The sequence below is a fragment of the Sminthopsis crassicaudata genome, chromosome 1, assembly GCF_048593235.1.
Source record: "Sminthopsis crassicaudata isolate SCR6 chromosome 1, ASM4859323v1, whole genome shotgun sequence".
NCBI classification, from domain to species: Eukaryota; Metazoa; Chordata; class Mammalia; order Dasyuromorphia; family Dasyuridae; genus Sminthopsis; species Sminthopsis crassicaudata.
The window spans coordinates 217,254,754-217,260,528 of record NC_133617.1 but is presented as its reverse complement, the minus strand read 5'-3'; the positions used below and the strand labels follow the sequence as shown (position 1 = coordinate 217,260,528).

Here is a 5,775-nt window from a genome sequence, read left to right as displayed (position 1 = left end):
CAGTATTCATCGTTATCTTTTCCTGGCATCTTAGCCAATCTGACAGGTGTGTAGTGGTATCTCAGAGTTGTCTTAATTTGCATTTATCTGATCAATAGTGAGTTGGAGCACCTTTTCATATCAATGTCAAATGATCTTAAAAAGTTAAAGGAGAATAAGGGCAGCTAAAGTCTATTGAAATTGTCCATATACAATTGATTCATAAGATGTAGGTCATTGGTGATCCTGGAGACAGCAGCTTTAATAGATTGTTAGGGATAGAGCCATAAGGAAATCACAAAGTGAGTGGGTGATAAAGAAGTAAGAGTTGGTAAATGTAGACTACTTATTGAGAAATTTTCAGCAAGGAAGGGGAAGAGAGATGTACAATGATCATTTAAGAAGTTAGCATGTTCATATACTAGAAAAAGGTACATCTGAGAAGGAAAGATTGATGACAGTAGAAGCTGATCACCAATTGGGCATTAATTTGATCATCTATTATATGTTAGGCACTAAGGATACAAAGACAAAAAAAATCCTGCTTAAGGAAAGAGGGAAGGAAGAAAGCTTAACGAGCTTCCATTCTAATAAAATGCACATATATAGGTATATTCAAAAGTGTATAAAGAAAATAAAGTAATTGTAGGGGAAAATAGCAGAAAATGCAAGAAAAAAAACTTCATTCAGAGAGGAGTTGGAAATTGATTGTATTTTTGAGGTAAAAGACAAGGATGAAATCAAAGGTAACAATGAAATCATGAAACTGGGTGCCTAGCACTTAATACTCATGGAAGTTTGGAAGAGATAATAGATTTTGCTGGAAAGACAATGAGACAGGATAGGACAATAGAATATGAAATGCATACCTCACATCCAGTATGAAGTATTCAACAGACTTAGAGATATGTGACTAGAGCTTTAGAGAAGCACAAGCCTGATGTATAGATAAGATTGATATATAGGAGCCATTTTTATAGAGCTGATAATTAAATTCATAGGAGATAATGAGGTCACTAGTTAGAATAAATAAGAAAAAAAGAAAAAGCAGGTCCAGGATAAAGACTTAGGTGTAAATTCACAGTTAAGGAACATGACATGGATGATGATTTAGAAAATGAGATTGAGAATGTATAGTCACAAAGCTAGGAAAATCAATAGAAAACAGAAACAAAAATTCAGAAAAGGTAATCAATAGCCTCATATTCCACACACAGGTCAAGAAAGATTGGGATTGAGAAAATATCATCAGATGTGACTATTACAAAAATCATTGATAACTTTGGAGAGGTAATTTCAGTTGTGTCAAATTGCAGAGGACTTTAGAAGGAGTTAAGGAAGTCTTTTTTCATATTTTGTATATTTATAGTTTGTTACTATTCTAGGAGGTTTGAGGGGCATGGAGAGTTGGGCAAGCAGGAAGGGAGATAAGGACTGCCCTGGGAGGTTTGAGAGTCCTGGTGCTTCTTTGTTTCTCAGCCCATCTTCACTTCCACCCAAGCCTAAGCATGGTCCTTTGGGATATCCTCTGCTTCCAGATCCTCCTCCCGACTCCACCTGCATTGACAGGAAGGGAGGACTGCGAGGGACAATAACACCACTAGCCCCTTCAGCACAGTTTTGTCCTCTTAAGTCCCAAAACAAGACAAAAGAGAATAGACATTTTAGAATTACTATCCAATGCTTTAGCTTTTTAGGCAGGACCTCTGATGAAGTCCTGACAGCCCTTATACTTATCCTCATCCAATGGAAAACTAATATACCAGTGTGGGTAGAAGAGTGGCCCTTAATCAGTGAAAAAATTCAGGCCTTATTAGATATAATACAGGAGCAACTTGACCAAAGACAATTACAACCTTGGAATCCCCCAGTATTTATTGTAAGAAAGATATCTGGAAAATGGAGGATGTTGACTTACTTAAGAAAAGTAAATGAAGAGATGGAAACTATGGGAACTCTTCAACCTGGATTCCCATCTCCTACTCATTTGCCTAGAGAATGGCCTCTTTGGGTCATAGACGTTAAAGATTGTTTCTATTCATATCCTCTAGATAAGGAGGATATGAAAAGATTTGCCTTTTCAGTGCCTAGTGTTAATTTAGCTGAGCCTTATAAAAGATTTGAATGGATAGTTTTGCCACAGGGAATGAAAAATAGCTTTACATGAAAATGTATGTGGCTGCTGCTCTTACTCCATTAAGAAAAGCATTTCCAAAAGTTATGTTATTACATTACATGGATGAAATCTTGAAATGTGCATCCGAGGAGCAAATGTTAGAAGCATATCTATAAAAGACCATAAAAACACTAAAGAACTACAAAGTGCACACAGCTCCAGGAAAAATTCAAAGGCACGCTCTTTTCAATATTTAGGATATGAACACCCTAAGATGCTTATGATACAAAAACTTTGTTTAAGAACAGAGAATCAACACCTTTAATGACTTTCTGAAATTGATAGGAAATATCCAATGATGTATCCAATGTTAGGCTTGACTATCTATCAATTGCAACCATTATATGACGTTTTAAGAGGAAACAGTGCTTTAAACTTACCACGATAACTTACAAAAGAAGCTCAAGAGGCTCTGAGAAAGGTTGAATTGGCTTTATCCAATGTGGTTGAAAGAGTCACCCAAAAACTCTTGGAAATATCAGTTTTTGCTACAAAAGAGGCACCCACAGCAGTCCTTTATCAAGGAGACAGTGTGATAGAGTGGATGAACCTCCCAGCACAACTAGAACAAAGCCATACTTACTCCTTACCCAGTGCTTGTGGCTAGAATCTTATTAAAAGCCATTAAGTGAATAAATCAATTATCTTGGATAAGACCTAACAAAATATACACCTTTTATGCCAATGCACAAATTAATGTATGCTGTGAAACCACCTGGAGTGGCAAATTTTATTGGCCACAGCTTCAAATTTTACACATAGGGCCACCTTAAAGATAACCTGACTATTACATAATTGGCGATGGATTTTTGAAGAAAAAGTTTCTAAAGTTCCTCTTAAAGGATCAACTATCTTTACAGATGCATCCAAACATAGCATTTGTGCTGCATATTCTCCTTAGCTATAAAAGAGTAGTAAGAACTTCCTTTCAGTCCACTCAACAGAATGAGTTATATGCAATTATGCTAGTTCTTACTTATTACTCAGGAGATGAAAATATAATATCTGGTTCAGCTTATTCAGTAAGTGTGGTACAAAGAATTGCCACAGCCCAAATAAAACTTGTAGCTTCTAACATATATCAGCTTTTTAAGGAGCATCAGAAGCAAGTAAGAAAACATGTAGGTAAGTATTATATCTTGCATTTCTACTCTTATACGGCACTTCTAGAAACTATTTTTTATGGAAATTCAAAGGCAGATAGCCTTCATTTCAGGCAGCCCAAGAATCTCATTCTAAATACTATCAGGTTGTGCGTGCTTTTCGTTTGCAATTTGAGATTACAAAAAAAGGAAGCTAGGAGAATAGTAAAAGACTGTCCAGCTTGCCTTCCTTTCCACACTTCTACACACCCTTCAGGGAAAAACCCTCCTGGTTTTAGACCTAATGAAATTTGGCAAATGGATGTGATCCATTATAAATCTTTTTGATTGTCTGTCTTTTATCCATATTGTAGTAGACACTTTTTCAGGATTCACTTTTGCAATACCTATAGCAAAAGAGACAGCCCAAGTGGTCACTGAATTCCTTACAAGCTTTTGCAATTATGGGTGTGCTATAAGCAATAAAAACAGATAATGGACCTGCATATGCTTCTAAACATTTTGCACAGTTTTGTGCACAGTATCAGATTTTACACACTACTGGCATACTTTTTAATCCTCAAAGACAGACAATAGTAGAGAGGAGAAACAGAGTCATCAAGATGCCCCTCCAAAAACAAAAGAAAGGGGGAGCCATAGGTAACCCCAGAGAACTTCTAAACTTAACTCTTTATATTATTAATTTTTTGATTTTTGACAAAGATATCCTGGCTCTGGCAGACAGGTTTTATAACCCACCAGAAGGGCAGTGTCCATGCAAGCAGCTCCACTATCTTTAGTTAATCACCAGGTGATGTGCAGAGATCCAGAGAATAGTGAATGGAAGGGACCAGACAGACTAACTGCTTGGGGCAAAGGATTTGCTTGTGTCTTTGCAGATGGAGAAAGAATCAGATAGATGCCAGTGAACCGTATTCACCTTATCCATCAGAGAAAGACAGAGCAGACCCTTGAAAGGAGACCCAAGAAACATCAGATGGTTCCATCTCTGATTGTGTCTGCCACTGAAAGAGCATGGTGTTTAGCCCTACGTGTATGGCAGTTGACTCATGAACATCAAAAATAATTGTTAATTAGACTGATACAGGACTTCAAAACCTGCAGGAATCATTAGATTCCTTGACACATGAAGGGATGGACAATAAGATGGCTTTGGACTATCTCTTGGCTGCTGAAGAAGGTGTATGTGTGGTTGTGAATTGATAGTTATTTTTTACACCTTCCTTCTGGGACTCACAGAAGTCTTTTTTTTTAATTTTTTTTAATTTTTCATTTATTTATTTATTTATTTTTTTAACAGGCATAGTTCAATTTATTCCTTGTTTATTAAAAAAACAAAAACAAAACCAAAAACAAACAAACAAAAAAAAAACCATTATGTAGTTGCCACAGCAGCTGCCTGGGTCCTCTGGACAGACACACGAGTATGAGTCTTAACAAGATGGTCAGTAAATTCCTGATAGGGAGACTTGGTGAACACAGTCTCCTTCCACAAGTCTGGGGTTAGATAGCTGTATGTTTTGGAAATGGCATCAAAGGTAGCTTTAGCAAAGTTGCCTAGAGTGGCAGTGCAGCCTCTTGCAGAAGTGTAGCAGTCATCAATTCCAGCCATCATTAGGAGTTTCTTAGGCACAGGAGCTGAGACAATGCCAGTACCTCTAGGGGCAGGAATGAGGCGCACTAGAACTGATCCACAATGCCCAGTGGCCTTGCAGGGCACTGTGTGAGGCTTGCCAATCTTGTTCCCCCAGTAGCCACATATCACAGGAACAATGGACAACTTGGCAAGAATGATGGCACCACGAATAGCTGTGGCCACTTCCTTGGAGCACTTGACACCCAGGCCAACGTGGCCATTATAGTTGCCAATGGCCAGAAAAGCCTTGAACCTGGTCTGTTGTCCAGCTCTAGTTTGTTTCTGCACAGGCATGATCTTTAGAACCTCATCTTTCAATGAAGATCCCAAGAAGAAGTCTATGATCTCAGACCCCTTGATAGGAAGGGAGAAAAGGTAGATCTCTTCCAAAGACTTGATCTTCATGCCCTTCACTAGCCAGCCCAGCTTAGTAACAGGAACTCACTCCTTGTCTTCGGCCTTTCCTCCTCGGGCCCTGCGGCCACGTCCCCGACCTCGACCATGGCCCTGGCCCCGACCTCGGCCCCCACCGCCGAAGCCACTGCGGAAGCCACCCCGGCCTCCGACTCCGGGGCCCCCGGGGCCTCCCGCTCCTCCCGCAGCACCGGCGTCGTCCGCCATTTGGTGGTGTTCACTAGAAGTAGAAGGTCACAGAAGTCTTTTATAGTATCTTGTTTATTCATATTGTTTGTTATATTACTACTTGCCTGTGTGATATTACTACTTGCTTGTTGATTCCTCCCATGCTGATGGATTTAACCACTTATATATACCTGCTTCAATTAAAACAAAAGAAAGGGAGAGATGCAGAAGGCCACAGATAGTGAGGGAACTCTGGGTGAGACCCTTCAGCTCAGAGGGAACCTGCTGACAATGTCGCT

General features: G+C 39.2%; 1 pseudogene; it reads right to left on the bottom strand.

The window, feature by feature from the left end:
* Positions 1-4,628: 4,628 nt before the first annotated feature.
* LOC141546455 (small ribosomal subunit protein uS5 pseudogene) lies at positions 4,629-5,515 on the bottom strand (annotated as a pseudogene).
* Positions 5,516-5,775: the final 260 nt, after the last annotated feature.